Source organism: Nycticebus coucang, chromosome 5 (assembly GCF_027406575.1).
Source record: "Nycticebus coucang isolate mNycCou1 chromosome 5, mNycCou1.pri, whole genome shotgun sequence".
NCBI lineage: Eukaryota > Metazoa > Chordata > Mammalia > Primates > Lorisidae > Nycticebus > Nycticebus coucang.
The window spans coordinates 95,102,163-95,125,172 of record NC_069784.1 but is presented as its reverse complement, the minus strand read 5'-3'; the positions used below and the strand labels follow the sequence as shown (position 1 = coordinate 95,125,172).

Below are 23,010 nucleotides of genomic sequence, written 5' to 3'. Positions count from 1 at the left end.
TGATAATCATTATCATTGACCAAGTGCCTAGTATAATAGCAGGTATTTTATATTTGTCATTTATTAGTCCTTATAATAATCCAAGAGTGCAGATTTATGGACCCAAAGAAGTTAAATCATATAGCTACTAAGGAGGGAGCAAGTGCAGCTCAAATCTGGTGCTAAAGTACAGATTTGTCTTTGTTATGTGGCTTTGATCCTTGTGTTATAAAATTAAGATATTTTCCCTCTAACCAGGTATCATTATCTGGCCTCTTATAATTATATCCTCATCTCCCCTTCCAGAATGTAAGCTATTTAAGGGTATATGTAAACAATGTTTATTTTTAATATGCAGCCCTAAGGCATATTTTATAAACACTATGGGTAAACAATTACTTTTCCTTCTCCCACCTCTCTAAAAATGATGTAGTTAGATCACTAGTAGTTTTTCTTTCAGTCGGTGACCTCTGTGACTGTCATGAGGGCTGTTTGTAAATGCTGGGTCTCTTGCTATGGGCATGAGGTAGAATTCTTGGATTCTCTGCTTGCTGGAAAGCAGTGTGGCAATATGTGGAAATGGTGAGTTTTCCTTCCAGCAGAAACTTTTAGAACCAGCACATGACTCTCCATCCCTTTCTTCCCTGTCCCAGCAATTGTGAAATCACAGATGGCAACAGTTATCTCCATGCCTGGGTTTCTGACTAACTATACTGTCCATTTGCAGTGGCTATGGACTGTGAGCAAGACACATGGTTATTTGAAGCCATTGAGATTCTGGAGTTTGTTTCCATACTATAACCTAGTTTGTACTGACTGATACAGCATTTTAGAATCTAATCAAAAAGCCATTTACCTTAAGACCCCAATTTAATATTAAAGATGGCGATTTATTAAAGAGAATAAAGAAACTTTTCCATTGCATTTTGAGACAATTTGTAGCCCACCAAATCATCATTCCTTAAATTTTACTCTTTAACCATTTTCCCCTTTGTGCTACCCAGGTACAAACTGGGTGAGAGAAGGGAGTTAATTGACATAATACAGAAGCCATTCTTCTATGGCTCCCTGTGCTAGATAACAAGATATGATATTTAGTTTTTCTGTAAATGAATCAAAGATTGACACAGTAATAGCTAATTCTCTGTTATGTCGTGATAAACATGAGGGGTAACTCAGCTGTGTGGTATATATCTTTACTGGGCTCAGTAATTAAACATTGCGATATATGCCTTCTCATACCCTGAATAATTAAGTCATTTTTATAACAATGAGTTGCAATAGAACCATCTTACTGAGGTTAACTTTGTGACATTTTTATTTATTTTTTTATTATTAAATAATAGCTGTGTACATTAATGCGATCATGGGGACCATACACTGGTTTTGTAGACCGTTTTACACATTTTCACCACACTGGTTAACATAGCCTTCCTGGCATTTTCTTAGTTATTGTGTTAAGACATTTACATTCCACATTTACTAAGTTTCACATATACCCTTGTAATATGCACTGCAGGTGTAATCCCACCAATCTCCCTCCCTCTGCCCCCCTCCCCCTCCTTCCCCCTGTTCTTAGGTTGTAACTGGGTTATAGCTTTCATGTGAAAGTCATAAATTAGTTTCATAGTAGGGCTGAGTACATTGGATACTTTTTCTTCCATTCTTGAGATACTTTACTGAGAAGAATATGTTCTAGCTCCATCCATGTAAACATGAAAGAGGTAAAGTCTCCATCATTCTTTAAGGCTCCATAATATTTCATGGTATACATATACCACAATTTTTTAATCCATTCGTGGATCGATGGGCACTTGGGCTTTTTCCATGACTTAGCAATTATGAATAGGGCTGCAATAAACATTCTGGTACAAATATCTTAGTTATAATCTGATTTTTGGTCTTCTGGGTATATACCTAGTAGAAGAAATACAGGATTGAATGGCAGATCTATTTTTATTTATTTATTTTTTATTTATTTATTTATTTTTATTAAATCATAGATGTGTACAATAATGCAATCATGGGGCACAATACACTGGTTTTATAGAACGTTTGACACATTTATTTTCATCACAATGGTTAACATAGACTTCCTGGCATTTTCTTAGTTATTGTGTTAAGACATTTACATTCTACATTTACTAAGTTTCACATACACCCTTGTAAGATGCACTGCAGGTGTAATCCCACCAATCACCTTCCCTCTGCCCACCTCCCCCTCCCTCCCCACCCTTTCCCCCTTCCCCATATACTTAGGTTATAGCTGGGTTATAGCTTTCATGTGAAAGCCATAAATTAGTTTCATAGTAGGGCTGAGTACATTGGATACTTTTTCTTCCATTCTTGAGATACTTTACTAAGAAGAATATATTCCAGCTCCATCCATGTAAACATGAAAGAGGTAAAGTCTCCATCATTCTTTAAGGCTGCGTAATATTCCATGGGGTGTACATATACCACAGTATATTAATCCATTCCTGGATCAATGGGCACTGGGGGTTTTTCTATGACTTGGCAATTATGAATTGGGCTGCAATAAACATTCTGGTACAAATATCTTTGTTATGATGTGATTTTGGTCTACCAGGTATATGCCTAGTAGAGGAATTATAGGATTGAATGGCAGATCTATTTTTAAATCTGTAAGTGTTCTCCAAACATCATTCCAAAAAGAATGTATTAATTTGCATTCCCACCAGCAGTGCAAAAGTGTTCCCTTTTCTCCACATCCATGCCAACATCTCTTGTCTTGGGATTTTGTGATATGGGCAAACCTTACTGGAGTTAGATGATATCTCAAAGTAGTTTTGATTTGCATTTCTCTGATGATTAAAGATGATGAGCATTTTTTCATATGTCTGTAGGCCGTGAGCCTGTCCTCTTCAGAGAAGTTTCTCTTCAAGTCCCTTGCCCAGCCTGCGATGGGATCACTTGTTCTCTTCTTGCTTATACATTTGAGTTCTCTATGGATTCTGATTATTAAACCTTTGTCGGAGACATAACCTGCAAATATCTTCTCCCATTCTAAGGGCTGTTTGCTTACGTTACTTACTGTGTTCTTGGCTGTGCAGAAGCTTTTTAGTTTGATCAGGTCCCAGTAGTGTATTTTTGAAGCTGCTTCAATTGCCTGGGGGTCCTCCTCATAAAATACTCGCCTAGACTGATTTCTTCAAGGGTTTTCCCTGCACTCTCTTCTAGTATTTTTATAGTTTCATGTCTTAAGTTTAAATCTTTTATCCAGTAAGAGTCTATCTTAGTTAATGGTGAAAGGTGTGTGTCCAGTTTCAGTCTTCTACCGGTTGCCAGCCAGTTCACCCAGAGCCATTTGTTAAATAGAGAATCATTTCCCCACTGAATGTTTTTAATTAGCTTGTCAAACATCAAGTAAGTGTAAGTAGCTGGATTCATCTCTTAGTTGTCTATTCTGTTCCAGACATCTACTTCTCTGTTTTTGTGCCAGTACCATGCTGTTTTGATCACCATCGATTTATAGTATAGTCTGAGGTCTGGTAGCGTGATTCCTCCTGCTTTGTTTTTATTGCTGAGTAATGTCTTGGCTATTCGAGGTTTTTTTCTGATTCCATATACAATGAAGTATTATTTTTTCAAGATCTTTAAAGTATGACAGTGGAGCTTTAATAGGGATTGCATTAAAATTGTATATTGCTTTGGGTAGTATGGACATTTTAACAACGTTGATTCTTCCCTGCCATGAGCATGGTATGTTTTTCCATTTGTTAACGTTTTCAGCCATTTCTATTCTTAGAGTTTCATAGTTCTTTTTATAGAGATCTTTCACGTCCTTTATTAGATAAACTCCCAAATATTTCATTTTCTTTGGCACTACTATTAATGAAATAGAGTCCTTAACTGTTTTTTCAGCTTGACTATTATTGGTATATATAAAGGCTGCCGATTTATGAATGTTGATTTTGTAACCTGAGATGCTGCTGTATTCCTTGATTACTTCTAAGAGTTTTGTAGTAGAATCCTTGGTGTTTTCCAGATATACAATCATATCATCTGCAAAGAGTGAAAGTTTGATCTCTTCTAACCCTATATGGATACCTTGATCGCCTTTTCTTCCCTAATTGCGGTGGCTAAAACTTCCATTACAATGTTAAAGGCAGTGGAGACAATGGGCAGCCTTGTCTGGTTCCTGATCTGAGTGGAAATGATTTCAAATTAACTGCATTCAATACAATATTGGCCGTGGGTTTGCTGTAGATGGCCTCTATCAGTTTAAGAAATGTCCCCTCTATACCAATTTTCTTAAGTGTTCTGATCATGAAGTGATGCTGGATATTATCAAAAGCTTTTTCTGCATCAATTGAGAGAATCATATGGTCTTTGGTTTTTAATTTGTGTATGTGCTGAATTATACTTATAGTTTTACATATATTGAACCAGCCTTGAGACCCTGGGATAAAACCGACTTGGTCATGATGTATAATTTGTTTGATGTGTTGCTGGATTCTGTTTGTTAGGATCTTGTTGAATATTTTTGCATCTATATTCATTAGTGATATCAGTCTACAATTTTCTTTTCTTGTTGGGTCTTTTCCTGGTTTGGGGATCAGGGTGATGTTTGCTTCATAGAACGTGTTGGGTGGTCTTCCTTCTTTTTCTGCATTTTGGAACAGGTTGAGTAACATAGGTACTAATTCCTCTTTAAAGGTTTGGTAGAATTCTGATGTGAAGCCATCTGGCCCTGGGCTTTTCTATTTAGGGAGATTTTTGTATGGTTGATGCTATTTGAGAACTTGATATGGGCCTGTTCAACATTTCCACTTGATTCTGGCTAAGTCTTGGAAGGTGACGTGCTTCCAAGTATTGGTAATGTCCTTCAGATTTTCATATTTCTGAGAATAAAGTTTCTTGTAATATGCATTAAGGATTTTATGAATTTCTGAGAAGTCTGTTGTTATTTCGTCTTTGTCATTTCTGATTGATGAGATTAGAGAGTCACTCTTTTTTTCCTGGTTAGGTTAGCCAAAGGTTTATCTATTTTATTGATCTTTTCAAAAAACCAACTTTTTGATTTCTTGATCTGTTGTATAATTCTTTTCTTTTAAATTTCATTTAATTCTGCTCTAATTTTGGTTATTTCTTTTCTTCTACTGGGTTTGGGGTTGGAATGTTCTTCCTTTTCCAGTTGCTTGAGATGTCCCATTAAGTTGTTAACATCTTCTCCTTCCATTGTCTTAAGGAAGGCTTGCAGTGCTATAAATTTCCCTCTTAGGACTGCCTTTGCTGTATCCCAGAGGTTCTGATAATTCGTGTCTTCATTGTCACTTTGTTCCAAAAATTTGGCAATTTCCTTCTTAATCTCATCTCTGACCCAGCTATCATTCACCATAAGGTTATTTAACTTCCATGTTTTTGTATGAGTATGCAGATTCCTGTTGTTACTGAGTTCAACTTTTATTCCATGATGGTCCGAGAAGATGCATGGAATAATTTCTATTCCTTTAAATTTACTGAGGTTAGACTCGTGACCTAAGATGTGATCGATTTTGGAGTAGGTTCCATGGGCTGATGAGAGGTATGTGTATTCAGTTTTGTTGGGATGAAATGTTCTGTAGATGTCTGGTAAATCCAAATGTTGGATGGTTAGGTTTAAATCTAAAATTTCTTTGCTCAGCTTTTTATTGGAGGATCGATCCAACACTGCCAAAGGAGTGTTGTAATCTCCAACTATTATGGAGCTGGAGGAAATCAAGTTGCTCATGTCTGTTAGTGTTCCTCTTATAAATTGAGGTGCATTCTGGTTGGGTGCATAGATATTAATAATTGAAATCTCATCATAGTGAGTATTACCCTTAACAAATATGAAGTGATCATTCTTATCTTTCCTTACTTTTGTTGATTTAAAACCTATTGTATCTGCAAATAGAATTGCAACACCTGCTTTTTTCTGATTACCATTTGCCTGAAATATGGACGACCATCCTTTCGCCCTGAGTCTATATTTGTCTTTTAAGTTAAGATGTGACTCTTGTATGCAGCAAATATCTGGCCTGAGTTTTTGTATCCAGTCAGGTAACCTGTGCCTCTTTAGAGGACAGTTTAAGCCATTCACATTAATGGAGAACATTGATAAGTCTGGCAAAATTTGGGGTATCGAGTTTTTCGAAAATCCAGTGGACATTTTTAGTCCTTTCACCACTGTGGAAGTTGGAGTTTGATCAAAAGTTTCTTTTTTTTTTTTTGGACTAAAGCTAAATATTTACTTGTTATTGTTAGACAGTAGGCATTTAAAAATTGGTATTTATTTTCCTGAAAATCAAAAGCTAGGACATTATTACAATGGTTATGTTCCAAAAATCTAAATATGAAAAACCTAAAAATTCACTTCCAAAATCATGCTTAGGCAAAACTTGCCCAGAACTGATCAGACACAATGTATATAATATATTCCACTTTCTAGTACAAAATTTTTCAAAAATACATGGAGAATACAATAATTTATATTTATAAAGAACACTGTTAAAACTCAAGAAAAAAAGTGTTCAGATTCTTCTTTCTCCCAGATAGGCAACTAATGCCCTAGTATCTCAAAATCCTTTACAAAAGGAGGTAGCGTCTTAAGTTGTAGTGAAGGGTTCTGTGTGTTACTTTTTCTTCTTCTTCTCATCTGCTTCCATCTTAAGCTTAACTTCTTCAGCTGTAAGGGCTCCCAGTTTCTTGTTCTTTGCTTTCTTAACCTCTTCCTTAATGGTGGCCACATCAATTTTAGTTTCAGTAGAAGCTTCCTTCGGTTTCACAACTGGTTTTTCTCTAGGTGGAATAAAAGCTTTGTTTCTTTCCTCTTGTCTCTTACTGAGAGCTTCTGCTTGTTTAGCCTTTATTGCTTCCATTTTCTGTCGCTTCTTCTGATGCGCCTTCAAGAAGTATTCACCACTAGCCAATTCTTTATCAATCTGACTTTCTGGCTGGGGCGGTGGGAATGGTATATATTCTTTCTTAACACATTTCTTCTTTGGTTCCTGCATTTATTCACATTTTTGTGTTTGAACTGTGGCAAAAATCTTTCCCAACTTTGTGATCGTAATTCAGAATCTTTTGCCAATTCTCTTTTAATCATTAAGGTTTTGATGTTATAAATTGCATGAATATTCTTCATAGTATCTAGGACTACTTTTCGCACCTCTTTTAAACCACTAAAGGGTCCAATGGCTGAAACTGTATTTCCCTGAACCATAATATAACAGTTTGTTAAGAGTTCCAAAGCCTTCAAGGTAGATCCTTTGGGACCAATAAGCCGTTGTCTTCTTTCAACAAATCTTTCTTTATTTCTTACTAAAGAACCTATTTTAATAATGTCACATGCAATATCATCCTGAAGAATTCGTACTGCCTGTTCAAATGAAACACTCCTTGCTAACAGTTTTATTAGATCTCGGGCCCTAATGATGATATATGGATCAAAGGTCTTCTCTGTAGTACAAACAGTCATGTTGCCCTCAATCAAGTCCAGGGTTGCATTAATGTGATGTTCATTCAAGGCTTTCTGCTTACTTTGGGAACAAAGTTGCAAAACTGCTCTCCTCCAAGAGTCCTCTGGGATTGTCCTCTTTGGAAAAAGCTGGTTCCTTCCATCCATCAGGAACAGTGAGGAGTTCTGATTCATCTTGGTTCTCCAGATTTGGCTTCTGTGTACAAAATACCCTTTTTCCAGCCGCTTTCCTAGGTTCGTTCAGGGCGGAAGTCGCCATGTTCAAGTTGCTTCTCTGATCAAAAGTTTCTGAGTGAGTTTACTTTTGTGGTAGAGGATTGGGCTGGTCATTATGGAGGAAAGGTCTGCGAATATCCTGAAGAGCTGGTTTGGTTATGGCAAATTTCTTCAACATATGAATGTCATTAAAGTATTTAGTTTCTCCATCATAAATGAAACTCAGTTTAGCTGGATACAGGATCCAGGGTTGAAAGTTATTTTGCTTTAGGAGATTAAAATTCTATGACCACCCTCTTCTGGCTTGAAAAGTTTCAGCAGAGAGATCTGCAGTCATTCTAATATTCTTTCCTTTGTAGGTAATAGATTTCTTACGTATGGCTTTTTTACAGAATTTTCTCCTTCCTATTAACTTTAGTGAAGTTAATTATGATATGCCTGGGGGATGTGTTATTGGGATTGAGTCGTGCTGGGGTTCTGAAACTGTCTGCTATCTGAATTTCAGAATCTCTTGGCATGTCTGGAAAATTCTCTTTCATAATTTCATAGAGAAGGGCCTCTGTGCCTTGCAAGGCCACTTCATCACTTTCAGGGATTCTAATAAGGTGAATATTAGCCATCTTTGAATTATCCCAGAGCTCTCTGAGAGAATGATCTGTTTTTACTCTCCATTTCTCTTCCTTTTTGAGAGTTTGGGAGCGTTCAAAGGCTTTGTCTTCTATGTCAGAAATCCTTTCTTCTGCTTGCTCCAGTCTGTTACTGAGGGCTTCTACTGTATTTTTCAGATCTTTGAGGGCTGCAATTTCTTGCTTCAGAGTGTCAAAATCTTTGGTGGTTTTGTCTTTAAATTCATTAAATTCTTAAGACAACTTTTTAATTTCTCCTCGAATTTCTAATTCCGACTTTTGAATTGCTCCTCGAATTTCTAATTCCAAATTTTCCTCCATTCTATTAATCTTGTTTGCAATCCAAATTCTGAATTTAATTTCTGACATCTCGGCCAGCTGTTTATGAATGGGATCTTTAGTTACATCTGTCATATCTTTCCTTGGGGCGTTAATCTATTCTGGTTATTCATGTCACCAGAGTTTTTCCGCTGATTTCACCCCATGATTGTTTTACACCATTTGATTTTTCCCTGGAGCTTTGTCGAGGACCTATAGAGTTCTATGGCCTCAGAAAGCGGGACCTGTTTGGTGTGGTGGGGCTAAGTGGGTCTGTCTTGTTTTCAGCTGGTCTCTGTTTGACCCTAGTGAAGTGGTTACTCTGGTGGAAGTCTCAGCTGTGGAGAAATACCAGCAATTAAGTCACCCCGCCCCCCACAGGCAACAAGTGGAAAAAGTAAATCAAACCTTCCTACAACCGCATACCCAGGGCACCACCTGCATAGTCTTTGGGTGATTGGCTCAGTTCAAAAAGTCCAAATCAATTGTCTCAGTCAGCACCTGTCTCAGGTGGGAGAGTTTAAAAGGTCTCTGGCAACTTGATCGCAGGGGTCTGGTGACTACTCAGATATGGTTTGCTCCAGGGCTCCGTGGAGTAAGGAGGAGCCACCCAGCAAATAGATCTGTCTGGGAAGGTTGATGCACCTTCCCCACCTTGCACCTCTGTCACATCCAGTCATTGATAGCCCTGCAGGGCTGTGACTCAGTTGCCTGTAGTGAACAGATACTCCAGGGGTTTGCACCTGCCTGAATCACAAGGCAATCTATTTCTGCTCAGCCAAGCCACTGCGCTCTGCCCCTATCTATCAGGGGGAGGTGAGGCATGACAACCTCGGGCACTTGATGGAGGCTGGGGGGTGGTGTTCACTCAGTTCCAGCCCTGCCCCTGATTGATGTTACTGACAGAACAGAACAGAACAACTTTGCGAGAATTTGTTTCTGTCCCTGCTAAATTCCCCTGCAGAAGAGAAGCTGTTTTGAGTTCCCAGAGCCTGCGCCTCAGGCCCTGTCTTTGCTCCTGCAGGTTTGTATTTGATTAGCTGTCAATTCTAGACACCTGTCTTTCTTTGTCTATTGGCTGATGATCTCCTGAGGGCCGGGTGCATGTTAGGCTCGGTAAAGCTGTCCTCTGGGTCAGCCCTGCCCTGGGAACTTCCCGGCTCTGAGCGTGCGTTTCTAGTCCCCATGCTCCACCCAGGCCGGTTCCGCCTCAGGCAAACCCTTTAATTACGGGGCCTGCATTTCTGTCCCAGATCTGTCCAGTGGTGGTTGCCACCTGAGTAGATCCCTGGCCTCCTCTGGTTGCCCAGGGAGACAGGGGGTGTGGCTTCGGAATATCCGGGATTGAGCCCTATTGTTGCCAAAAGACAGCTGCTGTTCTGCGCCTCGGGGCAGCTGCTCCGGCGTGGTTCCCTCTCAGCTGACCATCCTCTCCTCACTCTTGTGCCATAGAGTGAGGACTGACCAGCTGCAGTTTAGGCCCTGTCTACACCCCTCGAGAAATCACCCAAGAATTGGGACTCCTTGGGGACAGGCCTCCAGACCTCAGAGTGAGAGTGGAGGGGAGTGCTGGGAGCTCAGAGTTGCAGGTAGAGGATATATACAGTTTTATGCCTGGCAGGAGAATGCCGTGGCACCCTAGTAGGGGAGGTAGGTCCAGTTTTTAGAGGGTCTCTCCTATGGAGTTTAGTGGGAGGACATTTGAACTCTGCTCGTTTGTTTGTGGGGCACTCCCAGCTTGGTGATGGATTTGGTACGTTTTGTTTATATCCTTGGGGTCACAGCTTGCCTTAGCGGGGTTGATGTGCGTTCTTCAACCTTCTCTCTCGGTGCAGCTCTAATCCACCAGGTTACTTGCTAAATTTCTGTCCTTTAACTCTCCTTCTGGATGGAAGCCTCTGTGGAAAGCTGGCTTCAGTCAGCCATCTTGTCTCTGCCCCTGCTCCAGTCACTTTCTATCCAACTCCCCAATGCAGCTGCTGTAGTCCCAGCTGCTCAGGAGGCTGAGTGAGGAGGGCTGCTTGTGCTCAGTAGTTTGAGGCTGCAATGAGCTAGGATGGGACCATTGCACTCCATTCAGGGTGATAGAGCAAGACCCTATCTTCCCCTCGGCTGCCCACTGCGAGCCTTCCATGGGTGCTGGCGACTCTACCCCGCTCATGCTCCCAGGGCTGCCCCATGACACATTTTTATTATCAGAGAATATTTTTAAATACAGCACAAATAATTTCAATAAGAAATGAAGTATTTTGTTATATCTCAAAAAGGTTATAAATTGCTTCTTGCTTCTGACAGAAAATTTTTCCAAATTCTATGTGCTGAAGTTGAGACTTTCATTGTATTTTCATTGCACTGAAACTAAAGTTGATCTTATTATATAAAAAGAATTGCATTCTATTTTAAGACCTATTCTCGTAATTCCAACTTATTTTAATATCAGAGGTCAATAGAAAAATAGTAAGGATACATTAGAAGGAAAAGCATGATTATCAAGACAACCAGCACTTTTAATAAGTTGAGTAATTCGAAATACTTAGAGATCCCACAATAGAAATATCCACTTACCAATTGTGAAGTTGCTTTGGAAAATCCTAATACCAGGATGAATAATGTATTCTCTAAGCACTTTCAACTTTAATTTATATTCCCCACCTTATTCCATAAAAATCTCAAGGTGGTGTACAGGGATGCATATAGAGCAATGAGATTTTAAAAAGAAATGAGGAAACAAGATCTCTGGAAAACAAATATCTAGAAATAAAATAGGATAAGATTAGTTCCTAAGACAATAATTTAAAAGGTGCATAGCTCCTAGATAATGAGGACAAAACAGTTCCTTTGGTTTCTGATTTATGGAGTATCTTTAGAGAGGCCAGGCTCAGTTATTGGAAGAGGGAGAACCTGATCTTGGATCTCCACATTTTTAAGATATTTTTTGCCACATTAGTTTTTTAAAAAGGTTGAATATGCACCTCTCCCCAGCATACCTGTGTATTTATTCACACACTGTGTATAAGTCTGTGCCAATATGTCCTATACATTAAAAATACATGAAAACGTTAAATTATATAGAATAATCAAAGTTGTATTATTTTCTTTCTACACCCAAAGGAATAATTTCCCCTGTGCCAGCCCCACCATGGAATGACAGAACAGTGCACAGATGCTTTCCTGGCTCCTCAAAGGAAAGAACATCTCCTGCTGATGAACAATGTCTTCCCTCACCCACTCCAAACATGCCTGCCTGAATTTTGATCTGAAAGCTTCCACGCATTTGGCAAAGGAGATTGTCTTCCATAAGCCTCCTGCTTCTACACAACAGAAATCTACACCTCAAACGTCTTTTCCTTCTCTAGTAACCAGTTTTCCTCATTTCTCAAAGACTTTCCTATGAAAAAATCATAAACTTGTTCTGCCACCACAACATACTGGGGAGAACAACCAGACCTCTGCCTCTCTTGACTTTTCCCAGAACCGTTTAATAAATTAGAATTTTCCAGTATTTTACTTCCACCATAGCAACCTCTCACTCCATTTCAAAACCTCATTAAACAAAATATTGAGGCCACAGAGACTGAGACAATTGCTTTTGACCAGATTAATCTCTTAATCAAATAAGGAAGAAGTTTTTTTTTTTTACTACACTCTTAGATCTTTAATTTACATTAATTCTTCAAATTTTACCATATAGTTCATCCATAAGAATCTCATTGTCTTCGATGTTATCCTTAGAATTCCTCAGTGTCCCCTCCTCCTGCTTGGGGTCATCCCTGTACCCAATGGAAAGATCCTCTGAGACTGGCCAAGTATGTGTTTGTCCACCTAGGATCTCATACCCATGCGATAGTCCCACTAATTTCACGATGAAAGCCCAGGTCAACACATTTGAATGGCAAGTTGTAAACATCTCTAGCATGACATTGGTACAACAGTACAGGAAACACTAATCAAACCAATTTCGTGCTTAATTTCATTTGCTCCTGCTAAATGGCTCATGAGATATGGCAACCTTAAAGATAGCCTTCTCATAGACTCTGGAATTTAAATTTACACGGGGCAGAGGTAGTCACTCCCAAATGCAATTATCTCATTAGCATCAAATCTACATGTGGAAAACTAAATTAGGAGCAGCACACTTTTCACCTTTAATTTCTTACTATCCTTGTTTGCTCATTCTCCTTAAGCAGCTTTACCCACAAGGTAAAAAGGAAAAAGAAGTTTTCCTTCTTATCAGTGCTGCCAAACAAGATGGGCTAATAATCAAAACAAGGACAAATCATTCCTAATCTTTTTTTCTCTTTAGTTTTCCCAAATGCAAAGCAGGTAGTAAAGACCAATTCCCTACTACTCTGGGTTATTAATTACCCAGATAGTGATTATCACAAGCTAAAGGAAATTCCCAGAAAAAGTCTTTGTGTAAAGACAAAGACGTTTTTCTCTTCCACACTTGAATACACACACCATTCTCAGGTTCACCGAACTAGAATACAAGGTATCAACTTCATCATTTATTATGAGAGAGTTTGCTGTGGCTATTTTGTCTGCGTGAGAGTGCAACCAGATTTGAGTTGAAAAATTAACCTCTATCAAGGCTTTACAGATTGATATATTTTTGGCTGAATATTTATGTTTCAAAGTGCTATGCAGAACACTGAAGCACACTTCCTCTAGGACAGCGGTTCTCAACCTGTGGGTTGCAACCCCTTTGTAACAATGAAAATGCATCCTGCATATCAGATATTTACATTATGATTTATAACAGGAGCAAAACTACAGTTATGAATTATCAACTAAATAATTTTATGGTTGGGGGTCACCACAACATGAGGAACTGTATTAAAGGATCGTGGCATTAGGAAGGTTGAGGACCACTGCTCTAGGAAGTTGTGTTCAATTGAACTAAAATACCAAAATGTCTTCTTTTATGTTAATCTAAAATATTAAACAGATGTTTTGAGACTAGCATTCCTTTAGAGATGTATGTCGATCTGTTCATATCAAGTCAGGATTTACCTATTAGACAAAACCATATTAAGGTTTAATGAAAGTCGAAGAATATTATTGTCAAAAGGATATAAAATTAATAAAATTGTTTTTAGGAATAGACCTCCTGAACAGACCAATTTCAAGCACTGAGATCAAAGAAACAATAAAAAAGCTTCCAACCAAAAAATGCCGTGGTCCAGATGGCTTCACACCAGAATTCTATCAAACCTTCAAGGAAGAGCTTATTCCTGTACTGCAGAAATTATTCAAAAAATTGAGGAAGAAGAAATCTTGCTCAACACATTCTATGAAGCAAACATCACCCTGATACCAAAACCAGGAAAAGACCCAAACAAAAAGGAGAATTTCAGACCAATCTCACTCATGAATATAGATGCAAAAATTCTCAATAAAATCCTAGCCAATAGATTACAGCTTATCATCAAAAAAGTCATTCATCATGATCAAGTAGGCTTCATCCCAGGGATGCAAGGCTGGTTTAACATACGCAAGTCCATAAACGTTATCCACCATATTAAAAGAGGCAAAAATAAAGATCATATGATCCTCTCAATAGATGCAGAAAAAGCATTTGATAAAATCCAGCATCCTGGGCGGCGCCTGTGGCTCAGTGAGTAGGGCACCGGCCCCATATGCCAAGGGTGGTGGGTTCAAACCCAGCCCCGGCCAAAATGCAACAAAAAATAGCCGGGCGTTGTGGCCGGCGCCTGTAGTCCCAGCTGCTTGGGAGGCTGAGGCAAGAGAATCGCGTAAGCCCAAGAGTTAGAGGTTGCTGTGAGCCGTGTGATGCCACGGCACTCTACCCGAGGGCGGTATAGTGAGACTCTGTCTCTACAAAAAAAAAAAAAAAAAAATCCAGCATCCTTTTCTAATTAGAACACTGAAGAGTATAGGCGTAGGTGGCACATTTCTAAAACTGATTGAAACTATCTATGACAAACCCACAGCTAAAATTTTACTGAATGGAGTAAAACTGAAAGCTTTTCCTCTTAGAACTGGAACCAGACAAGGTTGTCCTCTATCACCTTTACTATTCAACGTAGTGCTGGAAGTTCTAGCCAATACAATTAGGCAAGACAAGGAAATTAAGGGAATCCAAATGGGAGCAGAGGAGGTCAAACTCTCCCTCTTTGCTGACAACATGATCTTATACTTAGAGAACCCCAAAGACTCAACCACAAGACTCCTAGAAGTCATCAAAAAATATAGTAATGTTTCAGGATATAAAATCAATGTCCACAAGTCAGTAGCCTTTGTATACACCAATAACAGTCAACATAAGAAGCTAATTAAGGACACAACTCCCTTCACCATAGTTTCAAAGAAAATGAAATACCTAGGAATATACCTAACGAAGGAGGTGAAGGACCTCTATAAAGAAAATTATGAAATCCTCAGAAAGGAAATAGCAGAGGATATTAACAAATGGAAGAACATACCATGCTCATGGACGGGAAGAATCAACATTGTTAAAATGTCTATACTTCCCAAAGCAATCTACCTATTCAATGCCATTCCTATCAAAATACCAACATCATACTTTCAAGATTTTGAAAAAATGATTCTGCGTTTTGTATGGAACCAGAAAAAACCCCGTATAGCTAAGGCAGTTCTTAGTGATAAAAATAAAGCTGGGGGCATCAGTATACCAGATTTTAGTCTGTACTACAAAGCCATAGTGCTCAAGACAGCATGGTACTGGCACAAAAACAGAGACATAGACACTTGGAATCGAACTGAAAACCAAGAAATGAAACTAACATCTTACAACCACCTAATCTTTGATAAACCAAACAAGAACATACCTTGGGGGAAAGACTCCCTATTCAATAAATGGTGTTGGGAGAACTGGATGTCTACATGTAAAAGACTGAAACTGGACCTACACATTTCCCCACTCACAAAAATTGATTCAAGATGGATAAATGACTTAAATTTAAGGCATGAAACAATAAAAATCCTCAAAGAAAGCATAGGAAAAACACCGGAAGATATTGGCCTGGGGAAAGACTTCATGAAGAAGACTGCCACGGCAATTGCAACAACAAAAAAAAACAAATGGGACTTCATTAAACTGAAAAGCTTCTGTATAGCTGAGGAGACAATAACCAAAGCAAAGAGACAACCTACACAATGGGAAAGGATATTTGCATATTTTCAATCACACAAAAGCTTGATAACTAGGGTCTATAGAGAACTCAAATCAATCCACATGAAAAAAGCCAACAATCCCATAGATCAATGGGCAAGAGACATGAATAGAAACTTCTCTAAAGATGACAGACGAATGGCTAACAAACACATGAAAAAATGTTCATCATCTGTATATATTAGAGAAATGCAAATCAAAACAACCCTGAGATATCATCTAACCCCAGTGAGAATGGCCCACATCACAAAATCTCAAAACTGCAGATGCTGGCGTGGATGTGGAGAGAAGGGAACACTTTTACACTGCTGGTGGGACTGCAAACTAGTACAACCTTTCTGGAAGGAAGTATGGAGAAACCTCAAAGCACTCAAGCTAGACCTCCCATTTGATCCTGCAATCCCATTACTGGGCATCTACGCAGAAGGAAAGAAATCCTTTTATCATAAGGACACTTGTACTAGACTGTTTATTGCAGCTCAATTTACAATCGCCAAAACGTGGAAACAGCCTAAATGCCCACCAACCCAGGAATGGATTAACAAGCTGTGGTATATGTACACCATAGAATACTATTCAGCCATTAAAAAAAAACGGAGACTTTACATCCTTCGTATTAACCTGGATGGAAGTGGAAGACATTATTCTTAGTAAAGCATCACAAGAATGGAGAAGCATGAATCCTATGTACTCAATTTTGATATGAGGACAATTAATGACAATTAAGGTTATGGGGGGGAGGAAAAGCAGAAAGAGGGACAGAGGGAGGGGGTGGGACTTTGGTGTGTGTCACCCTTTATGGGGGCAAGACATGATTGCAAGAGGTACTTTACCTAACAATTGCAATCAGTGTAACCTGGCTTATTGTACCCTCAATGAATCCCCAACAATAAAAAAAAAAAAGAAAAAGAAATTGTTTTTAGGAATGATATAAAAATTAAAATTATACTCTTTTCTGAATTTCATTATTTAGATGTTCAAGCTCTCACACTAAATTCTCACAATCTGGTGAATATTGACAAATTATTTCTCCTGCAGAACTATAACTAGACATTCCCAGACAGTATAAATATATGGTTGAAGTAACAGTAATACATATCTCCATTTTATCAATTACATAATACATTATCAAATCGAGTATCCAAATACTAAGTTACACAGCTCAACAGGTGCATAAACTATTAGGTATCTGCTCAATTCATTAGCAGAAACGCACTTTTTTCTTTTTTGCAAGAGAAGTCGGGAAGAGGACGGAAAAATATCAGACCTCAAACAGAAATACCTTGGTAAAAAGCTTCAACATGCAGGGGGAACATAGAAATATTATGATTAAGAGTCATTTTAGCTATGACTCACAAAGCATCTCTACCTTTTAAATAATTTACTAAATTAAAGAGACTATTTCTATGTGTTTTGCATAAGAGAAAGGCAATAGTTTGCTAAAAATATTTAATAGCTCCTTCTCATTCTTTTTTTCAGGCCCTCCCTGAAAGGTGCAGCACAGAAAGCAAACATTGAAAACTATAAGACTTTTTTTTTTTTTTTTGCCTGACAGGTCCTTCTGTATGATGTAGATTTTCAAGATGGAGGTTTTTTCTTAACAGCACAAAATGAGATTTATAGAAAGACATTAAATAATCACTGTAAGACTTGGTAAAGATAAAAAAATTAATGGTTAATCAAAACTGATGTTTACTGGCATAAATGTGGGAGATGGAAACATCAAGTGAGCAGGTAATAACCACATCAGCTCTACTTTCAATATCTGAAGTGACTAGAAGAACAAACCACGTAAGGTAGACAGAGTGTTGACAGTGGTTGGGATTTTAGTTCTGTACGATGCTACAAATATACAAGTATTCTGGTGGGTATTTTGGCACCTAATTTTTCTATATTTGTTATATTGATAAGGCTCTGGCATGGGCAGAGACTTCCACATGACATACTCAATAGCACACGATTTTAGGAAAGGTCGATTGATAACAATAAGCATATTTTTAAAATTTTATTTCATTTTATTATTTTATTTTTTTGAAACAAGTCTCATTCTGTCACCCTGGGTAGAGTGCTGTGGCATCAGTACTCACAGCAACCTCAAACTCTTGGGCTTAAGAGATCCTCTTGTCTCAGACTCCCAAGTAGCTAGGACTACAGGTGCCCACCACTACACCTGGCAAGTTTTTCTATTTTTAATATAGACAGGAGTCTCACTGTTTCTCAGGCTGGATTAAAGTTCATTCTGAGCTCCTCCTGAGACACTTCTGCCTTCTGCTTTTATTCCAAATGTTCTGCTTGTAAACCCCATGGAGCTCTCGTCTGATTGTCCCAGGAATGAGACCCTGAGATTTGGGGTTGGGTTTAGGAGAAGAGAGAGTTATGCATTTCAGCCCAGTTCTATGATTTATGTTGTGATTGCTAAATTAATTTGGAAAAATCAAAATAACTTGTCATTTTAAAAATAGCCCCCCTTCCTAAAATGAAAAACTCTTCTTTGGATGAGAGGCCAATAAAGAGGCTTTTCTTCCAAATGTTCCTTATATTCCCCAAACCAAGTTTCATATATAAAAATCTGACAAAATAAAACAATTTGCCAAAATTCAAAACTAATGCCTTCATTGTAAATATTTAATCCATGAAGCCATTGGTAAACCAACCTCAACTACATTAATCAATTACATTAAGATGCTTCACGATTTATTGTTTAACACAATATCTCAAAAATGTTTCTACTCACTCAAAATTAAAAATAGGATCTAAAGACAAACATGTCTCCAAACACTGAAAAACTAACATTTGAAACTAGATAGGAATATCCGAACACTCTTTCAATACTCAAACACAGTCATCAACTGATTGAAAAGAAGGTTTAGATGAACTCACACAATCAACCCAGCAATGGGCTTCTCTTACACAGCTGGGAAAACAGAAGTTGCCAGCATGTCACATTCGCTACCCATCAATTCTAATGGAAGAGAGTGAGTTCGTTTCAGAGAGGAATAAGGTGACAGGTAATGTGAAATACCAGAGGCACATGAAGAAATAACTCCTGCAAACCCACATCACCTTTGGTGCAAAAATAGCATATAGCGAATGCAAGACTCTGAAAAATGATTTCCTCACTTTCATCTCAGTTTGTAATTGTGCCAAGAGCAGGGAATTTTATTCCCGGATGGCAAATAACCTTTATATGTTATCCCAAAGTAAACTTTTAATCACTCAATCAAAAGTGAGTGATTAAGGATTCTGAAAATTGCGGTATGATATATGACTAAAACAGTATCCTTTTTATTTTCATTCACACAATGGACAGATATTTATAGAAAAGAATTTTATTACTATGCTTTGGCACCCTAGCCAAATAAATTCTGTTCTCAGGGTTCCCCCCTTATTGTGTGGATAGTGCTGCTTCTTCCCAAAAGGCCTGCTTACGGATAACTAATTGCAAAAAGTTATGATGATCATAAACAAGAAATCAAGACTCCAAAAGATAAATGGAAATCAAGACTCCAGAAGATAACATTACAATTACTATGAGAGGAGGGACAAATGTTCCATGAGCCTATCCTCAGCCTCACTAATTATCAAAGAAATGTATTGTTGATCAAACAATAAAACAGTTCCATTTGGCATGTGTTAAATTAGAAAAAATACTGAAACTTTTAAGTGTTATCAGTGTGTCAACACACAGAAATATACACCACTGATAGTGACTTAACATAATGTGGCAATATGTATCCAGAATCATAAAAGTGTTCTTGTTCTTTGACTTGGTAATTTTAAAATTTATCCTAAAATACTCTCAAGCATTAAAATAATACATGCATAAAGATGTTTATTCTACTTTGCAAGCTGCTTGGCTTGGATTTAAAAAATCTATAATACAAAAAGTAAAAACGCTAAACATAGAGGAATGTTTAAGTAAATGCTGGTACTTCAATGGGATATCATGCAGTCATTAAACATTACAAATACGTACACCATAAAAAAAAACATGCGAAATGTTAACCTTACACTATTAACTAAAGAATAAAAATTGAATAATATGCTCATTATGGTTATAATTGGTGAAATAAACATGGATAGGGTCATAGACTGGAAGGAGAAATATTTTAAATATAATCAAATGTGTTAGGATAATAGGATTAGGTAGAGTTTATCTAATGACCTTAAGTATTAATAGTGTCATAATACTATTTTTACAAATTTACAACAATAAAGTTTGTGGAGATAAGGCTTTTTTGTTCCTCCCCAGACATTTGAGTTATGGTCTTAAAGGTCAGGGCTGTGTTCTGTTCATCTCTGTGATACTCTAAGCACTGGTGTAGCTCCCTATGGAATCATCATCATATACCATCATTTTTAGACAATATAGATTTCAACTCATTTTAAAACTTAGCATGCCTAAGAAACAGCAAAGGAATGTGTTCTCTCTTTGGAGTGGCAGAGAGCAATGGAATTTTATAAACTGGATTGCTAGTTCCTAACAATGTCTGAAATCATTAACATTTAAGTTTATTTAAAGTCTTTAAGTAAAATCTTCTTTGGATAAATTTCCTTACCAGGTAATTTTGGGGGAGATAAAACCCTTAATTTATGCAGATCTTTTTACAATGCCTGATCAATCCAGTACGCTGTATTAAAGTCAGTGGTAACCATGCTTGTGTGCTATTGATTTAGACAAGAGCATTTAAGTAAAGGACAAACGTTCTTTGAACATAACAGAGCTTATGGAAAGAACTACCTCATTTAAGTGTCTAGGTCCTGAGAATTCTATGGTATTTACACAATAAGGAAGCAATCTCTCTTCAGTTTCTAGAAAAGATGTTCACTAATATTCTATGTTAATCCACTATTCTCTCACAAATTCTAATTCTTCTTCCATGATAAAAATAATATTCAGCTATGGTGCATCTTACAAGGGTACATGTGAAACTTACTAAATGTAGAATATAAATGTCTTAACACAATAACTAAGAAAATGCCAGGAAGGCTATGTTAACCAGTGTGATGAAAACATTTCAAATTATATATAAAAGCAGCGCATGGTACGCCATGATTGCATTAATGTACACAGCTATGATTTAATAAAAAAATTAAAAATGAAAAAATAATATTCAGGCACTCAGTTATTTTTTTCACAATTAAATAGTCTTTCTCTTATGTTTGAAACGAAAGTATAGAAATAATATATAAAAATTGATAACATAATTGATAATGACAAACTTTTCCTTAAACTTTATTTTCATTTTTCTCACTGGTCAAATACAAAAGTAATTTGTAAAGAAGACGATAGTATCTGACAATGTTAACTAATAACCCATTAAAATTCTGTACTAGTTTCTACTTATATATTTTATTTTCAAGGTGAATTCTTTTCAATTCACCTTTTTAAGGCCTTTCCCATCTATGCCTTACTTTGTCTTGGTGCTTTCCTGGGCAATAGAAACTAGACACTTCATTTATTTATATATCAGACAATGAGGCAGAGCCTCAAGGACAGGACAAGTTCAGTGTCAGAGATTTTGCTTTACTTTCTCAGTCTCCTACTAGTATTTAGGGAATTCTGGGTTTTTTAAAATTCTTTTAGTGCTTTGAGATTGCATATGAACAACAACCAGAGAAGAAGGGTTTTGTGTGTGGGTGTATGGGTTCTTTATAGGTGGTGTTGGTTACCAAATGGTTTTAGACAAAGAGAAAGCTGGGCAGGGTGAGTCCAAGTTGTTATTTTTGGCCATCATATGTAGGATGGCACAGGCATTCTCTGCTAGACTAATGGCTTAGGGAGAAGTGTAAGATGAGTGTAGGCAGAATTCATCACCTGGAGTCATGAATTATTGCACAGGAGCTGGGGACAAGTCAGGGAGTGAGGGATGGCATCCTGATATAACAGGAAGGCAGTTTGGAGCATGATCCACGTGAAACAGTTAGGGCTTGGTCCTGTAAAGGAAGGTACTTAGGCTGGAAAGTTCCTAATCACCATTCTGGTTCTCCTTAAACACTAAGATTATTTTCACACTTAAAACCTTCCCCAGCAAGACAAGCCATTAACACCTAAAGTCAGTTTGTAAGCTGGCTCTGACATCCCTCCTGCAAGAAAACTTACTTGATTATTCTGGCTTATAGTGAGATTCTCTTTCTTTGTATCCTTACAATTTGTAATTTCAACCCAAACTCTGAGCTTTTAATCGTATTTGTCTTGTATTATTCTCCATTGCTTCCACACACGATCTGGTTCTTCACTAATATTGTGAATTGCTGGCACTAAGTATTATGTACTTTACATTTTTTGTAACTCCATTACCAGCTCAAGATTTGCACAGTGATAGATGTATGGTGGGTGAATGACGAATTCTAATTGGTATTAACTTATTTTCCTTATAATTACATTTGAAAAATTCTTTTATTTATCTTTTATAAAAAGTAACATACAATCATTGCACTCATTAAAATATATAATTAGAAAATTACTCAATTATTCAGAGAGGTACTAAGCAGGAGTGGAGTGCAAAGTTGTCAAGAGTGCTGGCCCCACAATGGGTGCTTGGTAAGAATCGATGCATATTGAATAGAGGAACAAAAGGAAATATACTTCAAGCTTCTCTCTTAGAAAATTAAATAACGTGTTCCTAAGAGATAATTAAATAGGTACAGTTCTTGAAGGCAAGGCTTTATAAATGGTAAGAAGTTGACAATCCAGATAACTAGAAAACTAGCTTTGAAGGAAACTGTTAATCTAGAATGCATAAGTTCTTAACATAAATCTTTTAATTAAACATGTGCAATTATTATATCTTTATTTGATAGTAGAAGGGGAATAAATTTCCAGATGTCAATGTACTCATCTAATATTTGTCATGGGCTGTGGGATGGCCAGTCTCTACCCGACAGCTGTGAGGAGTCCCCCAATCCTTGAATTCTCTCCCCATGTGTCTCTATGGGCGGGTCAACAGCCAAGGAATGATGGAATCACACTCTGCCTGCAGGATCCTTACATTAATGCTACCCACTCTTCTCGGAAGAAGGCCAAGTTCTTCAAACATAACCCATAACAAAACCTGGCCTCATCTGGCCCCACCTTTCTCTCCAGCTTCCGTTCCTCCCCATCTCCTCTCCCTAGGAGATGTAACCCAGGTCGTAACAGGGAATTCTTTCAATTCCTCAAACCTTGTGCTTATTCTCTTGCAAGGCTTTAAGTGTATTGCTCTCTGTGCCTAAAACACTTTTCCTCCTCTTCTCTTCTTCACCTAGATAAT

General features: G+C 37.6%; 1 protein-coding gene and 1 pseudogene across 2 annotated transcripts in view; both read right to left on the bottom strand.

The window, feature by feature from the left end:
* Window positions 1-23,010, bottom strand: part of SLC35F1 (solute carrier family 35 member F1) — a 446,439-nt gene that overhangs the window by 291,192 nt on the left and 132,237 nt on the right. The window lies entirely within an intron of this gene.
* LOC128585831 (KRR1 small subunit processome component homolog) lies at window positions 6,482-7,708 on the bottom strand (annotated as a pseudogene). The gene has a single exon (XR_008380122.1). The product of XR_008380122.1 is annotated as a KRR1 small subunit processome component homolog (transcript).